This window comes from Meriones unguiculatus (assembly GCF_030254825.1).
Source record: "Meriones unguiculatus strain TT.TT164.6M chromosome 13 unlocalized genomic scaffold, Bangor_MerUng_6.1 Chr13_unordered_Scaffold_33, whole genome shotgun sequence".
NCBI lineage: Eukaryota > Metazoa > Chordata > Mammalia > Rodentia > Muridae > Meriones > Meriones unguiculatus.
The window spans coordinates 7,295,434-7,310,572 of record NW_026843645.1 but is presented as its reverse complement, the minus strand read 5'-3'; positions in this window follow the sequence as shown (position 1 = coordinate 7,310,572).

Here is a 15,139-nt window from a genome sequence, read left to right as displayed (position 1 = left end):
ACAGTGCAAAATCTCCACTTCCCCCCTCAAAAGACTAGCAATTTGGTGTTCTGACTGAGAGAAAAATCCTGTTTCTGGAAATGCCTGTCTTCTCTCTATTAATTCCATGTCAACTGCATCATTTCTGATCTAATTCTAATTCCTCAGCATGCACTGAGGAAAGCAGAGAATCATAGGTTCATATTTTAACTCTTCATTCAACTTCATAAACATTCCAATGTGAAAAATAAACTGGTAGACTTCTACATGTATAAAATCTAACAAGATTAAATCAAGATTAAGTAAATTATTTAAACAGACACATAACAACCAAGATAGAAACAGTAATTTTAATCTTTCAATTAAAAGAAAAAAATAAAAGCAAGCAAGCATAGGTTAGATTCAGCATGAATTCTACAAAAGTCTCAAAGAACTCACTGCAATACTCCTTAAAGTATTCCACAGAAGGGAAAAGGAAGAAACACTTCTGAATTTTGTTAAGGTACTAGTATTATCTTGATAACAAAAAAATCAACTCCTAAAAATTAATAACTCAACCTAATACTGTGATAACTAATTCATAACTCATATTATTAAGTACTTCTATATAGGTAGACAGTTATCTGAACAAGAGACATACTGACTTACCTAACATATTACAACTGGAAGCCATGATTACAGAATATGTCAATATCTATGTCAAATATTACTTATTCCCATAATACTAAATTATGTAGTACACTAAACATTCAGGGTTCATCTTGTATTTACCTATCATTGACTGAATGATCAATTGACTTGCTCAACAATCTTTTTAATGGTACCTTATTTGAAGGTGATCTCCAAGGTTGTAAGTCCTAAGTCCTAAGGCTTGTGTCCTAAGTTTATATCTTGTTTGTTTAAAACCCTCACATTACACTTATCACTAATACATTGAGATATGGCCCAGTCTCATGAGCACTGTCTGTGTTCTAAAATTTCATAATGGAAGCAATTTTGGTTTCACCTTCATCTTACTTTATTAATACTAAATACTAACTTAAAATCTGAAAGCATATTTCTTTTCAGTTACTGTTGACTCTAGGACAGGGTATTTATTGTCCACAAAGGAATCTTCTTATGGTATTGTGTCATAAATATAGATTGTAATTTTGGTGAAATGGCTGTTTTGTTTATGATCTCCTTGTCTATATCTTATGGTGTTGGACATATTCCATGAATTATAAAATTTTTTTATTGAACTTGCTATATTTTTGCATTGATTATACTTACAGCTTACAGAATTTTATCTCACATTAGGAAAACTTTTTTGAAATATATTCAAATTTAATGTCTTCAAATCAGTGCTTTCAGTCCCAAAATCATGTAATATAATTATATTCATATACCCATACATTGTGATAGCTCCCTTTTCCATTTTAACTTATACATTTATTATAAGATGAAAATATTTTATTGGCTTGACCACAGTAAGATACTTACCAATAATGTAAGATCCTGGCTTATGGGTGAGGCTTACCGACCATGGTAGAAGTCGACCACTGTTTTTGTCCTGTTTAGATCCCATTTTTTATTTTCTCAACAGCATTTTATGGATGGTATAGGCCACTGCATACATTACATTCCATATAGAATAGCTGGGCTCAGAATTGGTCATTACAGCCACTTCTTCTAGATTAATCTTCATAGAAATATGTGCTAGGTATGGCTTAGCAGGATGCGAGCAATCAAAATTGTCAATCCAGGATTTATGGAAGCAATAATCTCCTGGGTACTGGGTAAGTCTAGGTGCCTTGAGAAAATACTTTAAGCAAGGGATAGTTCTTGTCTTTGAATATGAGAAGCTTCCTCTGAAAAAGTTCATCAAATCATTCTAATTTGATACAGAATCTAAATATAATATGCTGCTTTGCCATGTTCCACAACTTCCTTCTAATTGAAAATATGTTATTTGCCATGAGGAAAAACATCAATTATTTATACAACTATAGAGGACGTGAACATTTCTCTATGTATTCTGGTTCACGTTCAGCAAATTAACACCAAATATTACCCAAGTTTCAAATAGCTGGGAGCTTTTTTGAAAAAAAAATCACAGACTGATTGATCTTTCTTCTTTCTTTCCTTCTTTCCTCCTCCACCTCCTCCTTTTTCTCTTTGCCCATGTGTGTATGCCTTCAGGTAGGCAGAGGTGGCAGAATTCTTATGTACTGTGTCCCCAGCACCCTAACCACTAAGCACAGAACAATTTACCCACTCAGCCCCTAACCCCCTAAGCGTAATTTACAGTGTCCTCCCTACTCGTGCACCTGCAGGCCAGCAGAGGGCGCCAGAACACCCTGTACAAGGTCATGTACAACCTCAGCCCTGGGAGGGTTAAACCCATTTCCCCAGGATGCACTCAGGTAGAGTGGGAGAGGCTTGTGCCTCTCTCTTCCCGCCATCCCCCTGCCTGTGGTCAGTCCCACGCACGAGTCGCTCGAGGACTCCAGGCAGGCGGGCAGTGGACAGGGAACCCCGCGGCCTCCTGCTTGTGGAGTTCTGGCGAAGAGCTTGCATAAGGATTCTGACCTTGAAAAACCCGCAAAGGTAGTGGCTCACCTATTGCGGAAGTCCCACCCCTTCCGGCTTTGATTCCGATTCTGCCCTGCAGAGAGCAGAGACTTCAGGGCTTGGCGGCTCTGAGTCCCCTCCCCCACCCCCTTTCCACTTCCCAGCATCAACCTGGCCTCGGACACGGGTTCGTAAATACAAAGCTTCTAGTCACAGACCGACCATTATCATTGGTTTCCCACTTGGGAGCGCAATCTGGTCAGTGAAGTACCAACAGTCCCAAGATGCATCGCGGCAGAGACCCACCTGCCTGAGAACTACAAACATGTCTTCGGAGCAAGGTCTTCTGGGATTGCATCTGAGAACTACCAAAATGGCGTCCAGTCCGCGCGATGCCCCCTGGGATTGCTTCCAGTCAAGCACTGGCCTCTCTCCCCTTCTCCCGGCATACACTGTTACCAAGGTACCGCCCACAAATCCCAGAATACCACGTGTGCTGTACCCACCATTAAATGTTGGCGTTCCTCGGAGTAGGCCTAGTAAGCCCCTTCACCGTGCTGCTGGCCGCTTTGGCACAAAGTCGTCCTCAGAGCCCACACAGCCTTTCCCCCGATCAGGGTGTATGTAAATCTCCCTGCCACGTTGTACTGACCCTGGCATCATAATTGTTCAGAAGCTTTGTGATGTCATCACCCCGCCCCCTGTCCCAGAACTTAACACACTTAGCTGCTGTTTCTGCTTCTGCTGCTGCTGCTACTACATACAGTAATAAAGGCCCAGGCCCTGGTAACTGGAGAAGGAGTCCTTGGGTCTCCTTTAATTACTTCATTGGGAGTCAGACACAGATATTAATTCTCTTTCAAATATTAAAAAAAAAAATGGATGAGGCGGCACACGCCTGTCTTCCCAGCATTCCTACCGGCAGTGGGGGGAGCATCTCTGAATTTTATTCACTGCAAAAATTTCACTATCTGATGAATTGTACCATTTTGTTTGACAGTGATTATACTATATTTTTAAAATTACGTAATGAACAGTGGATAAAGCAGTGTCTACTCTTCGAGGTGAACCTAGGTTCAATCCCTAACACCTACCACTATCTGTGAATCCAGATCCAGGGTATATCACACCCTCACACAAACAGGAAGGCTAAGAGATATTTTTTTCTAAAAATATAAAATAAAATTTCTTAGTCATGAGAATAAAAGCTCTGCTCTGAGAAGAACTGTGAGGAAGGCAGCAATGACTGATTTAACATCTATGCACCCACAGACACACACACTGATAATAATAATCAGAGGTCCCCTCATTCACACACTCTGAAACCTTATAAAAAAGATTAGGATATATGAATCTCTCGCTTAAACAAATGCTTAAATGTCTAAAGTCCTGCCAGGTGTGCTTGCACAAGCCTTTAATCCAGGCACATGAGAGGCAGACACAGACCAATCTCTGTGAGTTCAATATCTGTCTGGTTGGCAAAGAGAGTCCAGGATAGACAGGCTGACACAATGAAACCCAGTCTTAAAAAAATAAGATTAAGACAAACAAAAAAAAAAAAAAACTGAGCCAGGCATGTTGGCACATGTCTCTAATCCCATCTCTCCAGGAGACACAAACATGCTGCTGTATGAGTTCAATGTCACTGGGGTCCACAAAACAAGTCCAGGACATCATGGCTATAGAGAGAAACCTTGTCTAAAAAAACAGGTTCCTTTGCACCCACACGACAAGATATGTCTGAAATCACATAGTGTGCCTTGGCTATAAGAAAGTCTTGTTAGGCATGGTGGTACACATCCTTTGTCCCAGCACTTTGGAGACAGATGAAGGTGGGTCTCTGTGAGTTCAAGGTCAGCCTGGTTTACAAAGAGAATCGTGGACTGGCAACGATGCACTGAGACACCATGCCTCAAAATTAAAACACATTAAATTAAATTAAATATTAAATTAAAAGAAAAATCAAAGCCTGGACTGGTAGCAAATGCTTCTAACACCAGCATTATGACTGGCAGAGGGAGATGGATCTGTGTTAGTTCAAGACTTGCTTGGTCTAGAAAGCACGACAGGTCAGTCAAAGCCATTCAGAGAATCTCTTTCAAAAAAAAACATCCTAGGATGTAAACAAAAACATTCTAATGATGAAAGATAAATTCCTTTCTTCACTTTTTTAAAAAAATTATTTATGATTTTATAAATTACAGTTTATTCACTTTGTATCCATGTGGTAACCCCATCCTTCTTCCTCTCTTCCTCTCTTTAACCATCCTTCCAAACTTCCTCCCATTCCCACCCCCAAGTCCACTGATAGGGAGGTCCTCCTCCACTTCCATTTGATCCTAGCCTATCAGGTCTCATCAGGACTGGCTGCATTGTCTTACTCTGTGGCCTGGTAAGGCTGCACCCCCCTGAGGGGGAGGTGATCAAAGAGCCAGACACTGAGTTCATGTCAGAGACAGTTCCTATTCACATTACTAGGGATCTCAGTTGGAGACTGAGCTGCCATGGAATACATCTGGGCAGGGGTTGTAGGGGTTCTAGGTTATTTCCATGCATGTTCCTCAGTTGGAGTATCAGGCTCAGAAAAGATCCCTGTGCTCAGTAGTTTTTCATCTGTTGCTTTCCTTGTGGAACTCCTGTCCCCTCAAAAGTCTTTCTTAGTTATCAGAAGAAAATGCAAATCAAAATGACCCAGAGATTTCACATTACACCCATCAGAATGAATAAGATAAAAAACTCAAGTGACAACACATGCTGGAGAGGACGTGCAGAAAGCAGAACCCTCCTCCACTGCTGGTGGGAATGTAAACTTGCACAACCACTTTGGAAATCAACCTGGCACTTTCTCAGAAAATTAGGAATAGCGCTACCTCAAGATCCAGCACATGTCCAAAATATGCTCAAGTATAAAACAAGGACATTTGCTCAACCATGTTTGTAGCTGCTTTATTTGTAATAGCCAGAATCTGGAAACAACCCAGATGCTCCTCAGTTGAGGAATAGTTACAGAAATTGTGGTACATTTACACAATGGAATACTACTCAGCATTTAAAAATAAGGAAGTCATGAAATTGGCAGGCAAATGGTGGGATCTAGAAAATATCATCCTGAGTGACTTATCCCAGGAGCATAAAGACACACAGGGTATACACTCACTCATAAGTGGGTATTACACATATAATACAGGATAAACATACTAAAATCTGTACACCCTAAGAATTTAATCACGAAAAGAAACATTTTTTGATCTGTTTTTCATCATAGCTTTGGAGGAAGTAAATTATTTACCATGTTCACTTATAATGTAATGGAGGAGGTCACCAATTGTGGTTTGTGTGCTATATTTTGAAACATTGGTGTAGGTATTGAAGTTTGCTGTATGCGTATCAAATCCAATCACAGAAGCTTATTAGGTCTTTCTGATATTATTTCTGTGGCTGTTGTTGATCTAATGCATTTCTACTTGGTGATAGGTATTTTTCTCCTGCAAAGTATAGAATGGAATTCCCATCATCTATATAATCCATTGCTTATTAATATTAGGTAGAGTGTGATCATGCTTTTCAATGAAGGGTCTCTGAGAAAGTGTGGTGATTTTTTTTCATTTTCACAAATTCCTCTAAGATGTTTGTTTTCAAGCCTGATTTGGATGTCAGTAATGAGGCAAAGCTACATTTGAAATCTTGATTATCATGTGTCAGCCATCTGAGTACACGTCCAAGGGTGGAAGATGTTCCCCAATGTGTTCTATTTTTACCAACATTAATGTTAAAATGCTTAATAGTGTGTATGAATGTATGACTGTATATATATATATATATGCTTATGTGTGTGTGTGTGTGTGTACAGTTTGAAGTTCCATTCTTCTTCATGTTCCCTTTAGTTACTATATGGCACCTAATGTTGAAGTACTGCCTTCTGAATGAATTAGCTAGAGGTGCTAAATAATGTAACAGCAATTATATTTATTTCAAAAAAGGATGTTATGGTGTGTAATGTTATTATGGGTTCTTAGGCCATGACAGATGTGTGAAGACCTGGTGACAGCTTTGTGGGGCTTATTTTGGTCATTGTTATATGATATTCAAAGTCATGTTGCCAGTTTTGCTTACCACAGACATTCTCCACTGATTTCATTGATACTCAAATAACCTTAAATGAAATATTACATCAGTAAAATATTGTCTTCTATCCAGATTATAAACTTATTGTTATATAAGGATGGAATAACATGAAATAATTTGAATAATAAATGCTATTTACAAATTAAAATTATATAATCCTTTTGTGTTTTGGAATATGTTTGTTCAGTCTTAGGAGTAAAGACTTGCTCATGACACTGTCTCAGTTCTATAAGTGAATGTCAGAGAACTGTCTCAGTGGGAATAGTTGGTTGTTTCTGAGTCTGATAATTTGAACTGAATTTCTGGGTAGCCCATATTACTCCTATAGATTTTTCTAATATTTCTATACTTGGTCACTTGTATATACAAATTCACACACCAGCACATACATAAATCATTTTTAAACCTAAATAAGGGCCAGTTTTTTCACTGGTCAAAAGACTCTTTGGGTTTCATGTTGAAAACTCATATATGGGATGCAAACAGATAGCAAACAGCAAAAAGTTGTCCTCTCACTGGCAGATACGTACTCAAACATTTTTCAATGTATGAAATTAAAGTAAAGGAGAAAACTCACCTATTGACAACATCAGAAATGATTTGCAATTGTAAATAAATGTAGATATTGAAGACTTATTACTGTTCATTAAAAGAAAAATGGTAGCTTTGTACATCTTATTTTATCCTTTCATTCCTTGATTCAAGAATAGGTCATTAAAAATATCTTAGCTTGGCTCAGAGGTGCATCCCTGTCATCCTAGACCTGGGAGTCCATGGTAAGCTAATCTTTCTGAGACTGTGGTCAGCTTGGTCCACAGAGTGAGTTCTCTTTGGGTTTGTTCATTAGTTTCTATATTTGTTGGTTTGTTTGTTTAGACAGAATTTATTTGGTGTAAGCTTGGATGTCCTACAGTCACTTTATAGACCTGGCTGGACTCAAATTCAGGCCGCTTCCTCCCTGAGTGCTGGAATTTCAGGTGTGTGCCACCATGCCCAGCTCCAAAGATTGAGTTCTAAAACAGGCGTGCTATGTAGACATATCATGTATTTAAATGATCCACCAAAATGTACTCTATATCTCAAATTATAGGTCCCCCCTCAGGGATAGTGCCCAAAAAGCTGGGTCTTGGTACTGGTCCTGGTCCTTGACCTCAGATCCTAGCCCTAGACCCAGCTGTGGCCCCAAAAGTCTGCTGTCAAGTGCTGACTCTGTTGGGCTTTCTCTCTGGGACTCAATCTATCCCAGTAGACCCCTTGGGCACCAACTACACACCTGGCAGCATAGTCTATAGATGGATGCACATGCCCAATTCACAGGAAACTCTCAACAAAAACAGGCTCCATACCTCTTGGCTTAGTCAGGAACACAACCCAGGAATGGCTCCAACCACTGTGGGCAAATGGGGAGGCCCCATCTCCAAATATATCACTTAAGATGAGTAAGCAACACCTTTTTAATAATAATATGAAACCAATAACAATAATGCAACAGTGAAAAACAGCAATTTAAAAATATACAAAATTAAGGCAATCTTTTCTCTAATGGGAATAGGCGCTGGGTGTGCTCAGTCGGTGATTGTACCAACTATATGTCTACCTTGGGCAGTGAGTACACAGGATCAGGTGCCCCCAAGTGCACCACATTGGAGAGAAACAGTAGCTCACTCTCCAAGTCCACAAGGGACTGTGTGTCCTCTGATACTAAAGCTGGAGGTTGCACTGGTCCAGGTTCTGGCAAGACTGGAGGTCCCGCATAGTCCAGCAGCCACCTCACAATGGCCAGTTCCTGGGCTCCAGAGAAATCCTGGGGGAATTTCTGCAGCCACTGGGAGAAGAACGAGAAGATGGCACTGTGGGTGAGAGCAGGGCAGAGGGACACAGGGTTGGGAGCCTGGCCTAGCTTCGCTGCTGCGGGGGGCGGGCATTGGTCTCCTTCCTTTCCTGTCCCTCCCTCTGCTGCTCAAAACCCAGGAGCCTGGTGGGACAGTCCCTAGGGAGAGAACCCCAAAAGTGAGGCTCCTGGCCAAAATTGGCCCTCCACCCTGGCCTCAAACGTCCCTCCCCACTCACCTCCCCCTCCACCCCAAGCCCAATCACATCGTTGTCTGCTGGTCCCCATCACAGTCTGACCTGAAGGATCTATACCTGTGACAGTCCACGGGGGTGTTACCCCTAAGGCCCTGTGTCCCCAACCCACCCAGACATCTAGAAGGAACTATTATAATCTTCCAGGGTGGGGTACGGGGGTGCTAGGGGCTCCATCCATAACAAACACTGCAAATGGGGTCCAGAATCCTTTACACAAACGGGGAAAGGACGCTCAGGGCATGAGAAAGGGTGGTGTCTGACATTCCCTGGGGAAGGTGAATGGCACCTGCTAGAGCCCCACCTCTGTCCCAATTGCCATGTATGGACATGTCACTTTAAAGGGCTAGGCCCGGCACCTAGGCTGCTGCAACTCTGTCGTCCCGGTTCTGTGTGGGCACACGCCCTAGTAAACAGCAGGAGGAGGACTGAGGGCTGCCTCCCTGGTGGAGCCGCTCAACTGCCTTTTCAGGATCAGGTCCAGAACCACTCCTGTGGTCGCAAACTTTGGATAAAGGGCCAGAAAGAGTGGTGGGCAAATAGGGGATCATCTGCTCCACGAAGTTCACGCCATCATTGCTGAGCAATGGGGATACCATGCTGGAAGGCTCGCTTCCTTTCTCTCTGAGAAAGGACCAGGGCAGGAGGTAGGCGTGAAGTGTGCAAACCCCGAGGGGCACCAATGACTTCTTTGCCTACACCAAAGCGGGCTTGAAAAGTGTTCCTCAGTGACCCAATAGGAACACTTGCACAGGCCGTGACCACGGTGGATAGGGGGTGAGAGTGGACCAGAAAGCTCCCCCACCACATAGAGGCCGTGGTTACCTTGGTCTCCCGGTGGGGAACAGGCCAGAAACGTGTCAGTGAGCGCACCATATGTCTCCAGCAGCGGCCCAGGCGACCACCGCTGACTTCCAAGAGACCTGATACCCTGGAAGTCTGGAAGCAGAAGAACAGATTCATCTCTCCAGCTCCTCTGGACCAGCTGGTCTGTCCAGGCAGCTGTTGCTGCTACTGGCTTCTGGTTACCTGGCAACCAGGGTTCCGAGTTCCACCTGGAACAATGCTGAGGAAGCATGGTCACTTCCTGGAGTCACCTGCCCAAGCCTCCCCAACATGGGCTCTCCCTGGGAGCCACCAGCCCTGCAGGCTCTGCAACAGTTCTAGAGAGAAATGATGGAGAAGTTGCCTCCCATCACCACTAGAGGGCACAGAGGCACATGAGAGGGTGCAAGGATGAAAAGAAAAGCAGCAGCAGAGAGGGATGGCTATCATCCCTCTTTAATCTTTTGTCATTATTATTATTATTATTATCATCATCATCATCATCATCATCATCATCATTATCATTCCTTTCTTCTTCCCTAGTATACTTCAAAAAAATTCACCTTCTTTCATTTCCCCTATTGAACTAAAACGTTCTCATCTCTCAGCCTTTGAATATGTATGCTCTTTATCATTTCTGGGGTGTTAGGTCCCTCTTGCTTTCCTTTAGGTTTCATAGTGTAATTTATAATGATGTAAACATTTCTATGCATGGTCTCTGGGTTTGTTTATGGTGGATTACCCCACAAGACTGTAAGCTTATAGAGAAAGAGTGGTGTTTACATCAATCATTTTTGTGTGTTTAGGACTTAGCACAGTATTGGGTACCTAATTCACAATTTGTCCTTCTGTGGAAGGACAAATAACCTTTTAAACAGTAAATTCCTTTAACAAAATCTTCATAATCTCATAGTACTACAGAATTCCCACCTAAAGGATGGGAGCATGTAGCATCTTATTTGTTAATGCCAGCCATTGTGCTTTTCCTCAAGTCTTTTTATCTTGTTCTGTTACTGTTGTTACTAGGACAGACTCGTCTATCCCTGTTGCCTTCTCTGTGTTCTCTTTAATTTATCCCATAATAAGTTACTTCCTCTAAGCTTTAGTGAGCTTTAGCATCTGGGTTTATTATATCTAAAGACTATCTGTTTCTGCCTGTTTTGTACAGAAGGCAGGAATACAACTCAGAGGTAGAACATTTGCTTCACATATAGAAGGTAAGGAAGGAGAAGAAAGGGGGGAGAAAAAAAAGGAAGAGGAGAAGTGAAACATTGCTTTTCTTTATGCAGATGCACTTTCTTAAATACAGGGGTTAACAGTCTTCTTGTCTCTGCATTCCAAATAAAGTAGAAATTCCAGATACAGCAACAGTGATACTTATTTGGTGTTAGTTTTTAACCTGATCCTTCTCCTGACATTTACTCTGTACCTGCTTTATATGTAGTTGGTTTTATGTACATGTTTATTTTCTGGGAAGAATCATTTTTTTTTTCATTAGGTTTTATGAGAAGTCATATCCTCAGAAAGTGTCCTGGGTTTTAATCCTACCATACTTATCCCTAGGAGACCATATCTGCAATGGTGATTATGTCCTCTCTGTACATAATTTGATGTTATGACTTCAGGATGCATCTTGAACCTTTTTTTCAAGAGAATGTTATAAACAAGCCTTAAGCTTAACAGGCATTTGTGCCTCATGAAAAAATTTTCATCATAAAATGTCCTGTCTGAAAAGAACATCTGAGATCGTTGTAAAATGAACTCTGTTACTTTCATTTTAGTCATTAACATTATTAGTACTATTTACTGTTCTTCATTATTTTGTTAGAGATCCAAATATGATGACTCAGGTGTAAGAGACTGTGTACACACTGTTAACTAAAAAAATAAAACCACACATTCAAAACAAGTAAAACCTCCAAATATTGATAAGAATTAGGTTTAGATTTAGTGCCCAAAAATAATTCAGTTGAAATGTGGGAAAAACATTGAAACACCATTATTCAGCAAGCATTTAGAGTATATATGTAAATATGATGAAAGGAATGTACACATAAACACAAAAATTCTTGGCTCACGGTATATACTCACTCATATAGACATATAATATAGGATAAACCTACTAAAATCTGTACATCTAAAGAAACTAATCAAGAGGGAGGATCCTGACTAAAATGCTCAATCCCTATCCTGTAAGGCAAAGAGGATGGACATCAAAAGAAGAAGAAAACAGGAAACAAGTTAGGAACCTTCCACAGAGGCCCTCTAAAAGGCTCTGCCCTGCAGACTATCAAAGCAGATGCTGAGACTTATGGCCAACTGTTGGGCAGAGTACATGGAATCTTATGAAAGAAGTGGGAAATAGTAAGATCTGGAGAGGACAGAAACTCCACAAGGAGAACAACAGAATGAGAAAATTTGAATACCAGGGTCTTTCCAGAGACTCATACTCCAACCAAGTATCATGCATGGAGATAACCTAGAACTCCTGCACAGATGTAGCCCATGACAGTTAGTGTCCAAGTGGGTTACATAGTAATGGGAAGAGGGACTGCTTCTAACATAAACTGATTGGCCTGCTCTTTGATCTCAGGCCACAGAGGAAGACAATGCAGCCATTCCTGATGAGACCTAACAGACTAAGATCAGAAGGAAGGAAATGGAGACCTCCCCTATCAGTGGACTTGGGGAGGATCATTCATGAAGAAAGGGAAAAGTAGGTGGGATTAGGAGGGGAGGAAGGAGGGGTTTATGGGGGGATACAAAATGAATAAAGTGTAATTAATAAAAGTTTAAAAAATTAAAAAATATTTAACACAAAAAAATTAAATAAATAATAAAAAAATTCTTGGGCACACATACAAAAAGTGGGACTTCATTAAGATTTTTTTTCATTTTTGTTTTCTTGACAGGAAAAGTTTGAACATGTTCCTCTCCTGTCCTCCTTTTTATTCTCCTCCCCTCCCCTTCCCTTCCCTGCCTTCCTTGCTCAGTGTGAATTTACAAACATTGCACTTTAATGGATGCAGTTCTTCGAAAGCATTGCCAAAAGGACCCCTGCAGCCTCACTTCCAAACTTTGAACCTCAAATGCATTCTAGCTATTTTTTTTTCTTGCATTGGTGATTAAGTAAAGCAACTCATTTTCTGGGGCGTAGGGGTAGATACCCAGACATGGTGAATTCCTCATCTACCCCTCCCCGTTCCCCATGCTTACGTCCTTTAGCACTTTGTTGAGCACATTGATAGAGGTTCCCCACCCATTCAAACCACAATCAAACATGTGCTTTCTAATATTTTCTAATAAAATTCTTTTAGTTGCCAGTATGAGACCTTGACTAAAAAAGAATTGGCTTCATTCTCAGGTGACAATCTCATAAGTACAGCCAGGCTAATAAGTGACATCTCAAGGTGCTCAGGTGGGTATTCTGTGTACAGTGCTAGTACACAGGCTCAGACCCAGGAGCTCAGTGGAGCCAAGCCTTCCCTATTTGAGTTCGGTTCACTTCCTTGTTGAAGCCACCTATGGGTAAAAAAAAAAAAAAGAAGTTTGTGGGATTGGGATTGTAGCTCAGTTGATAAGTGGTGAAGCAGAAGAATCAGAAATTCAAGGTCATCTTATAGCTGTTTAGTTTAAGGCCAGGCTGGGCTACAGAGGACCCTACCCTAACCAAATAATAATAATAATAATAATAATAATAATAATAATAATAACTACAATACGTTTCAGCTAAGAGCATTATTTGGCGGTCATTGTTCCAAGCCAGAGCTATCCTCAGGTCACCGACCTTCCTCATAGAGATAGCAAGGAGGCAACAAGGTCCAGCCCAGCAATATTTTCTGTACACAGACCCCTCTCCAACCGAGCCTTCCTAGCTAAATATGTGGAAATATGTGTTCCCACTGATGACCAGAGGTGCCCCAGCTTGTAGTGTTGGGAACATGGGGAAGGCAAAGTCACAATGGAGCACAGCTGTTTGATCACCAGCCCACTGAGACCATCACAAGCAAACAAAATCACAAAAGTACAACAAAGGAAAAAAATGTACTGGGTATAATGTGCTCAAAGAGTATGGAAGAAGAAAACACCAAAACTCAAAACAGTGGCCTGTCTCTCTATGGGCCCTCTATCCTGTTCCATTAGTGGTGACCCACCCCCAAATCAGGCTCCACCCAACTACACCCGAGTTTGGAATGGTGACCTGCATTCAGCCAGACCAGAGAATGGAGCAGCAACATATCTGTTGATCTCTGTCTACCAGACCACAGGCCAAAGCACCAGACAAACTCTGCCAGACCAGAGACCACAGCAGCAGGAAATCTCTCCGAGATCAGAGTCCAGAGCAGGGGACACGCTCTGCCAAACCCGAGGCCAGAGTAGTGGATAAGATCTGCCAGACCAGAGACCAGAAAACATTGGCAGAGGTGCCAAGCTTGGGTCTCTACATACTGTATCAATCCCTTGCCACCTCCTTGCCACTCTCACTGGAACTTATGAAGCATGGCTTAAGCCTCCCTGAAATGGGAAAGAATCAGGTCTAGGGGGATAGAAGGATTTTGTCCCATGTCCTCAGTCAGTCCCAGAGACAAAAAAAAAATGCAGTGAGAGTCAAAACAGTTAAACAAGACACAGACTAGATCCCATTGCTTGTGAAGCAAAAAAATACACAGAGCCAGACAGCAGATCCCACCACTCCTGCAGTGGAAAAATGAAAGTAGGATATAAGTGAATCCCTGATGCAGGAGTTACCTGCATTGTCCTTGTCCAAAGATCCAGAGATCACAGAAAACTGGGTACTCTACCACCCTTTACAGATAGGGGCACATTCATCCTCTCTGAGGTCCAGAGAACACAGAAAAGTGGATGCTCAACTCCCTTTACAGATGTGGCCCTTCAAGGGGGGGTCTGGATTGTCTTCCAGGCTCCCTGTGGCCCACAGTTGTCCAGAGCATCAGCTCTAACCTTTCTGACCACATAGATGCATTTTGCCCCATGGCCCGAAAAAAGAAACTAGAGAAACACAGCGACAGACACAGACAGATACAGACAGAGTGCTCACTTACTGGCTGTTGTTCAGTTCCTTGTGCCCGGGTTGCTTGGGAGTCTTGATGATCCAATATGAGACCCCACATGTTATGCGCAGATCTTAGGGTCCCCAAAGATCATCAGGAGCTGGACCACATATGTAAGAGCAAAGAATTTTATTTGGGCTTAAGCTTGGTCTCTCCAACATCACCAACAGAGTGGATCAGAGAGCAGAATCCTGAGCAGCTGCATGGCAGGGTTTTGACTGGGGTTTTAGGAAGGACCAGGAAGTTCCAGTTTAACAGTTACAGGATTGGGTGACATTCAGCAATGGCAAGCTTTTTATAAAGTGATTGGCTAGCTAACATAACTAACATTGAGCAAGCTATCTCTAGGCCTTAGGAATGTTAGGAATTTTCTGTGTCACTGAATGTTCTACTACAAGGTTGGTACGGTGCTCAGCACATATGTCCCACTTTAAGATACTTTTCCATCCTTGTGGTTATCCTCAGACTGTTCCTTGGGTAAGGAATCTTACAACATGCTC